We start from the raw sequence: 9,434 nt of genomic DNA, 5'->3' as shown, positions 1-9,434 counted from the left end.
AAAGCCATGATATCACATAATCGGGCATAAAAGCCATGAATACTGGCATAAAAGCCATGAATACAGGCATAAAGCCTTTCCTTTCGCAGTACTGCTAAAACAATACCCTATTGGCATGCCAAACTATCCAAACCAATCACATTAGGCCTACTAGGGCATTTTGCATTTTTAAGTTTCATAATTTTTTTGAATTTCAAGTTTTCATGTCACTATTCATTTCATTAGTCAACTAAAATGTTGACTTTTGCATAAACAATAGGTACATTAGTTTTAATACTCCCAACATACCACATTTTGTATTCAAAACTTGTTAGTTTTGGTCACTTTCTCAAAGCTTAGGTCATTTTGGCAAAATTGCCAATTTTTGGTTTTGGTGTCACTATTCACCTCATTGGTCAACAAAAATGTTGACTTTTGGATAGAAAATAGGTGTATTGGTTTTAACACCCCAAACATACCACATTTTGTATTTAAAACTTGTTGGAATTGATTGCCATTTCCATTTCTCAACTTAAATCTAAGAGGGCAGAAATTTCAGTTTTGGAGACCCAAATTTACTGTTCCATTGGGCCCTGTTCCAGTGGGAATTTGAAGAAATGACAAACATGAAAGTTATTCCTTATTTTGTCTAGTTGAATTTCATTTTTTGAATCACTCCATTTGGAGTTTTGTAGCTCCAGATATGGTCCAAAAACCACAGCTGGCCGGATTTGCATTCTGCAGAAATTGCCATATCTACAGTAACATGAACAGTGACTGCCACTGCCATTTGGGTTAGGTTCTGGCCATAATTTGGGGTAGGTTCCTTCATGAAAGTTGTTTATCTATGTCTTAACTTGTTTCTGTAAGAAGTTCAGGTTAATTGACCAAATCTACAGTGAGTTATGGCCAAATGAACAGTTACTGTTCATTTGGTCAATTCTGCAGGGGCTGTTGCAGGGTGTCCGGATTGGGGCCAAGTTTTGGTCCTCTTGCTTTGGTCTTTTGGGCATGGTTTCTTCAGCAAAAATGTGCCATTATAAGCCTAGTTTCATGTCCAATTGGCCAAACACCAATTGAACCAACACAGCCCAAGTTATGGCAGTGCAAGTGGACTGAATTTTCAGTCCCTCTGCTGCTGTCCTAGGGCAGCCTACAACTTCACTTTGCAATCCTATTTTCAGTCCATATTATGGTCAACTTACCTAAAATGGTCACTAATTGACCATTAAAATGTGCTCTAACAATTTCCTAAGCCAAGTCAATTTTCACTCCCCAAAACCCTAGCTTCACATTAGGTTTTCTACAAAATGCCTTAGTTAGCATACCAACTTATTATTCTTATGTTTATAAACTTCCTACATGATTCTAGTTCACTTCAAGCTCATAAAAAACACTCCCTCCTATTCCATAGCTAGGGCAGCTGAAATTCATGTACACATACTCATAATTCTTGTTCATTTTAGTTACACTTCTTACTCAATTCAAGTTCCCATTCATGAAATTAAAGAGTTTTAGGTATATAGTGCACCAGCCTTGAATGGAGCCACTTCTAAGACTTCAAAACTTCACTTTCTTCCTTTCTTTTTTCTGTCCAAAGCTTGCTCTAGGTGTGAGGACCAAGTTTTATGAAGGCATATAGGGGTTTTATGGTGTAATTGGCTAGGTTTTGGAGCTTGGGTGAGTGCATCAATGGAGGGAGATGGGGAGAAGTCACGTTTTGGTGAAGAAGAAGAAGAATGGCTGCTGTAATTTTTGGTTATTTGGTCTTCATTTAGTCTCTTTATTAGTTAGTCAAAGGATGGCTTAATTGTGATTGGTCATAATTTATAAATGACATCATCAAGATGTCATAAATGAGCTTTTCTTTGATTTTTCTTTTCTTTTCTTCACTACTCATTTTCAATTTAATTTTTAGCGTTATTTATTCATATTTTAGATCATAATAATTATTTACTTAACTGGACAAGTCGGCCAAAAATCACCTGTGAAGGCGAAATGACCATAATGCCCTCCGTTTGGCTTAACGGGTCAAAAATTGTCTGTACCGATTGAAAAATTTTTCTAAATATTTTCTTGGCATTCTAATGCCATAGGAACCTCAATGACCCTTCTCTGGAGTCCCAAAAATTATTTTATAATTTTTCCCCCGGGTCTAGGGCTCCTCGTTGCGAGAACCGCAACTTACCTCTGGTTACCCATCGCTTGGGCACCGGCTCATTTAACTTGGTTGTATTTTATTTCTAAAATTTTTACTAAATTTTTCTTATTAATATTTGAGTTAATTATGGTTCCTGACTTTAGTTTAAATATTTTTCCGGACGTTCTAGCTGTCCGGACCGACACTAGTCACCGGAACAGTAGAATGTACGGAGTTGCTACTGGGAGGATGTTACACCTTTTGCTATGCACCCTGGTGGAACTAAAATGTACAGAGGGCTGAAAGAACATTTCTGGTGGATGGGTATGAAGAGAGATATAGCTGAATTTGTTTCCAAATGCCTAACTTGTCAGCAAGTAAAGGCAGAACATCAAGTTTCAGCTGGTTTGTTACATCCTTTGTCGATGCAGTGGAAATGGGAGCGAATAACTATGGATTTTGTTACAGGACTTCCAAGGACACGAGTAGTCATGATGCGGTATGGGTTATAGTTGTGATTGACCAAGTCCGCTCACTTTTTGCGATTCGGATGGATTATAGCACGGAAAGATTGGCGGATTATGCGATATGAGATTGTAAAGCGCATGGAGTGCGGTATCAATTGTGTCAGCAGAGATCCTAGGTTCACTTCTAGATTCAGGGTAGTCTTGAGAGAGCCCTAGGAACTAGATTGAACTTCAAAGACAAGATTCAACCCACAGACGGATGGCGATCACGAAAGGGTCATTCAAATATTGGAGGATATGCTACGGGCTTGTGTGATTGAATTTGAAGGTAGTTGGGATACACACTTGCCTTTGATTGAGTTTGCTTATAATAACAGCTACCAATCAAGCATTGGGATGCCTCCATATGAAGCATTGTATGGCAGGAAGTGCAAAACTCCCCTATGTTGGGATGAGATAGGTGAAAGGAAGATGATTGGGCCAAAAATTGTTCAGCAGACAGAGGAAAAGATCAGATTGATTAGAGATAGACTCAAGGCTGCATCAGACCGTCAGAAGTCCTATGTTGATATGAAAAGAAGAGATATTGAGTCTGTGATGGGTGATAAGGTATTCCTCAAAGTTTCTCCTTGGAAGAGAATTATGAGATTTGGCAGAAAGGGGAAACTGAGTCCTCGTTTCATCGGACCATATGAAGTTCTGGAAAGAGTGGGTCCTTTGGCATATCGGTTGGCATTACCTCCAGAGCTAGCAAGGATACACAGTGTCTTCCATGTGTCCATGTTAAGGAGGTACAGATCTGACCCATCTCATGTACTATCAGTTGAAGAGATTGAAGTAAATCCAGACCTTTCATATGAGGAAGAACCCATAAAAATTCTGGCATATGAGGTGAAGCAGCTGAGGAACAAACAGATATACCTGGTTAAAGAGCTGTGGAACCATCATTCAGGCCAGGAAGCTACTTGGGAACGTGAAGAGGATATGAGGAGACAGCACCCACAGCTGTTCAGAGACTAATGCCAGGTAAAATTTCGAGACGAAATTTATTTTAAGGGGGAGAGAGTTGTAACACCCCAAAGTTCGGTAGTGCGTTCTACTGCTCCGGTGACAAGTGTTGTCCGGACAGCTAGGATGCCTAGAACTACACTTCAATATGAGTGAGGAGACATAAAATAATGAAATATAAGAAAAGAAAGTACAAGAAAAACAAAGGAAAAATAATAGCAAAGAAATGTGATCAAGTTAAGCGAGCCGGGAAACCTAACGATGGGTGACCGCACCGGGAAGTCACGGCGTGGACCGTTGACTAGCCCTGGACTGCGGGGAACCTTGGAAAACATTTTTAGGACTTAAATAGACCCTTATTGAAGAATAAATATCATTAGAAAGATCAAAAAAAAATTAAATAATTAGTACAAAAAAAAGTGAGAAATCGAAAAACAGACAAAACTCGGTGTTACCGAAAAATCGGGAATGCAACCCGAACAGGGGCATTATGGTCATTTGACATCCTGAATTGTCTTTTGACCTAAATTTCCATTAAAAATAAATAGTATTACACTTAGAAAATAAAATGAAAAATTAGTTTAGTGGTTCCTAATACAAATAGCTAAAATCATGGGTTAATGTGGAATAAATGAACAATTAGCTTATTATATGATTATTTGGAGTTAGTGGACCATTAAAGGATTAATTAAACACATAGTGGGGCAGGTGTACTTCCATTACACCATCAGAAAATTTCATCTTCCTCATTTCATAAACCTAGCCGAATTGAAGGTGAGAGGAAACCTCCATTGGTGTGTGCATGCAAGCTCATCTAATCCTTCCATTTCAACTCCAATCCCTTAAGTAGCTTCATGAAAAATTGTCTACACATCACAAGGAAGAGTTTGATACCAATTTTAAGAAGTTTAATCAAGGTTTGGCAAGTTTCAACCATAAGGTAAGTTAGTATTTTTGAAGATAGCTTTGTTAAGTTTTGTGTGCATGTTATGGGTGTTGGATTTGTGAAGAAAATTTTTGAGTTTGAAGAGTTATTGTTGTGTTCATTTTGGACAGCCATGTAATCATGTATTGATGAAGTATTTGTACATATAATTGATGAGAATTATGTTGGTTGTGATGATTTAATAACCTAGTGAATTACTTCATATTTATATGGTGATTTTTGGCACTTGGATGGGAATTGATGAATTATAGGACACTTTGGTGTTGAAGAAGATTTTCGGCAGCTTGGGGACACTTGAATAAATGTATGTATTCATGGAAGTGTTGGCAGAATATTGACATAGAAGGATTGATGGATATGTATATGAACTTGTTGTGTAAAGAGTATGTAAAAACCAGTAATATTTATGTGTATGTGTAATGGTATTTGAACTTTGGGAATTAGAGTTATATTGGTGTGTTGAGGATAATTGCAATCTGCCCAAAATGATGTTAATGTAAAGGGGAATGTGTTTTTGGTAATGTACCAAAACAGATTTGGTAGGGAAGTAAACATATTGCAAGGTAAATGTGTGTAATTGATGTGTGTTAAGCAAAGTAACCAAGGGCAGTGTACATTTTAGCCAATAAGTTTAAATGTGTAACCTCAATTGGTATGAGACCAATTGGAGGTGAAACTAGGCACAAAATGTGCCAACTTTCATTGAGAAAACATACCAAAATTTTGCTTGCAAGGTGACCTAAGAAAATGACCAATTCGGATTAGGTGCAATTAGGACCTGAAAAATGACCAATTGGGCAGCAGTGAGTGTTTAGGCCATAACTCACTCAAAACAGGTCCAATTGACCTGAAATTTTAACCATGAATAGTTAAGACCCATACCTACAAGTCTTATGAAGACACTAAAACCCAGAAATGACCAGAAGCAAGTCAAAAAGCTTGCACAAGTTCGGGTCCAAAAACTGGCTGAACCAAAGTTGACCAAATTGACCTAAAATTGACCTAATTTGATGCCATTTGACCAGCAATAGTATAATGACCATAACTTGGTCTACTTAACTCGGATTGACCTGAAATTTTGCCCCGCGTGCAATAAGACATAGATCTACAAGTTTGTAGTTTTGACCGAAACCCGAAAACCGAGGGAACTAGATCGTCCGGCTAGGTCAAACTAGTATCCCGAAATCCAGCAATTTGCAATGAAATGCAAGAAAACGCAATATACATAGAATTGAGTTTGGCAACACCTACCAACTCTAAAACCCTATCGAATGTGACATATAAAGGACACTAAAACCTAATTTACCTAGAAAACATCGAGGGTCGGTATATTAGGTGATTAAGCAAATAAAGGTATTCAGTGAATTACTTATCGAACATTATCGTTAGAGACAATTTAATTTAGTACTGAAACACTTCAAATTGTGTTTCTCAGTTAACAAGGACTCAGCAAAAGGGAAAGAAATACTGAGTCAAGACCAGGAGACAAATATCAGAGGTTTGTGCACAACAACTATTTCTTTTGAATTATTTTCAATTGAAATAAATATTGACTATTTGTATATTATTGTTTTAAATTGTGGAAATGTATTTGAATGAATATTTATTGCTTGAAAAGCATTGTAAATGATTTGAAACTGTGAGAAATTGTTTGAATGACATTGATGGATACTTATTGATTTAAAAGCATTGGAAATGGTTTGAAACCACAGCTATCATGTATATTGATTGTATTCCTCATTAGCTTGTCTAGTGGGACGAATTGAATTCCCTCTCTTTTTTTAGTGTTGAGGTGTGTGCCTGTTGAGGACGAATTGGATGAGTACTCATATTTTTGCTAGCTAGCTATATTATTCCTCATTAGTCATCGACTTTTGGAACGAATTGAATACCTCATTAGCCATCGGCTTTTGGGACGAATTGAACTATAGATCATGATTAAGCTGTGTGTGATTTATTGATATGTATTGTGAGATTGTGAAATTGATTTAAACTCTCATTGACATATACTGTCTATTGAATTCAACCATGATCTGACTTATTGAAAATTATTGTGATATTGACAAATGGAGTTTAAATTCTTGTTGACAATTACTGTCTTGAATTTAACTATGATTTTAAGTATCCACTATTGATATGATTTATGAATTGCGATTTAAATTGTATTTGGTTAATGTTGTGCACCACTGAGACATTGTCTCAGCGATAGCTTTCTATTGCTGTCGTAGGTAGAGAGACGGACAGGCGTGAGACTAAATTTGCTAGTACCAATGAGAGATTTTTGGGTATAGTGAGTATACCACATTTGGCATTTTGTCTTGTAATGTATATTCCTTTGTATGTATATTTTTTTGGTTTTGAGCAGTTGTAAATTCAAATTGTACCTTGAAGTTGTAAATTAATTATGAGTTATTTGACTTGTGAAAATTGTATTATATTTCCTTATCTCAGACTTTGAAAAATTTCTATGGAATTGAGTTGATAAATTGTTGTGTTGAGAAATGTATTGGAGTTGAGATTTGCAAAATTATTGAAGTGTCTTTTACAGGTTTTCTGAAGAACTGTTTTATCCAAAATACAGATAGCACTCTGCCAAAAATTTTTACAGAAATTCCAAATAAATCAAATGAGTTAATTGTTTCACTTCAGTTTACCAAAGTTTTTAATACCTGTAAATAGTGCTCACCACTGTAAAATAAGTAAGAAAAGTTTTTAAAATCCCTTGTAGTGTATTTAATGGGTTATCCGTAGACGGAGTTGGTAATTCATTAGGTATATTACGGGATCATGTTATGCCTTACAGAGGGGTAGGGTGTGACAATGCCTTTTAGTTAGGTAACCATGCAGTTTCCAATAATGTTCCTTTGTATATTGGAATTTCCCATTGTAGTCATAGTGCAAATGATCCTTGTTTGATGGACGATTGTAGGAGGCATGTGACTGCTTTCAGGAAGAAATAGCTACTAACCCTACCTTGCCAGTAGGTGTAAAGTGGATCATGACACTACTTTAGCTCTCTTCCTATTGCATAGAAGAATAGGTTTGCCTCAAGGAATGCATGGAATCCTTACTAAGTACTTGGACACAAATTTGATTATACTCTATATTCAACCCAGTAAGAAAGTCCTAAATTTGTTTTTTCCTCAATCAGTTTCTACAACTTAACAAAATTACAATACATGTGACTTGAAAATCTTAGTAGTAGTCCAATTCTTGCTATAACCACTCAATTTAGCAAAATATTGAGCAATGGTCATCTCACATCATTTTGTACTCTGAACCTTGTTCTGTAGTTCATAAATCTGTGCATCATTGCCCATTTAAGAGTAAGTTCGGGAAACTGTATTCCAAATAACAGTTGCACTATTCAACAAAAAATATCTATGGGCTATTTGAGGTTGCATCGAATTAATAAGCTAGGACATCACAAGGGAATTCTTTAATTCCCACTAGCTATAAGTAGAACTATCAGCTTCAATTTTTTATTTATCCATAATGACATATATCAGCTTTCGTTTTTTATTTATGCCTAGTGACATGTCCTTGCAATCCTTTAGCTTGAATGAACAACAAACAAAATCTTGACCACGCAAGATAATTATTACTATTAAGCTTCATAGGATTAATTTATAAAGAAAGATGGTTAGTCATATTATCCATATTAGTTTCAGTAATCTCTTTTTTCCCTCGGCCATTTTTTAGGGAAAAGGCAAAATTACAGTAACAATTGAAGGAAAAACAAAGAAGTCTAGGTGACACAGAGCAAATTAGGTTAGGAGAACATGTTAGACAAAGGCATACTAAAGTGGAAGGTCGTCAAAAAAGAGAATGGCTGGAAAATATCACCAGAAAAGGCTTCACATGCCAACACATGGGAATGATGTCGAAACTTGTAGCGTTGCATGAGGTCACGTGCAACACCAAACGATTGCACTCCCTCTAGTGACAAGCTGTTCAGCAGTTGTCCTTCCTTCTAAGGCAGGCGATGTAAGTTGATCCCCCTTATGGACATTGCTAGAAGCATAACCTAAGCAAAACCTGACCCTAACTCTGATTGCTTATGAACTCACACTAAGAAAGGATGGTAGAGCTTTGATACCATATTGAAACAAAGTTTTGGAGAAAATTTTGCGTATTTATCTATACCACAAACTTTGTACGTAAGCCGTATTTATACATGAAATCTACCTTAAAAAGTAATCCTAAATACAAAAGGAAAGGTAATCTCATATAGGTGGGAAGACCAAATATAAATAGGAAAGAATGAATTCTTCTATAATACATGGATATACAAATAAATACAATGATTCTAACAGTAATAAATAGATTTTGGCACAGGCAATCAATTTGTAAAAGTAATTATGTGGCCAACATTTTTTCAAAGCAAATTTTGCTTTTGATTTATAGATATTATGAACATGTGCCGCAGATGGTCTAACTAAGGATCAATTATCTACTTTCCTTATAGATAAATGGATTAATTGGGCCCAATTAAAATATGGGAGTGAAACTTAATGCCACCCTTTAGTAGAGGGGCTAAAATGAACTTTTTGCCCAAATAAAATTTATTTAAAATTGAAATGAATCTTATTGTAGACATTATGTACAGTTAGAATCTAAGGTTATTTGCTTATGCTTTGTCAAATCTACAAATTTCATGCTTAACGCTTGGCATCCATATTAATAATATAAAAAATATAAAACAAATCTTATCACAATATCAAGACTTTAACACATTTAGGAGCCTTCTCAATAGGTGATATAGGGTGATGGTTTATAGTTTAATCAAAAAATTTTGTACTAGATAAACATTCATGGCAAATAAATTAACCTATTGAAAATGTTATGAGATGAGGAAAAAAAAAAAAAAAAAACACTAATGTAAACGTTAACC

The sequence above is a fragment of the Hevea brasiliensis genome, chromosome 11 (assembly GCF_030052815.1).
Source record: "Hevea brasiliensis isolate MT/VB/25A 57/8 chromosome 11, ASM3005281v1, whole genome shotgun sequence".
Lineage (NCBI taxonomy): Eukaryota > Viridiplantae > Streptophyta > Magnoliopsida > Malpighiales > Euphorbiaceae > Hevea > Hevea brasiliensis.
Note: the sequence above shows the minus strand (reverse complement) of the source record.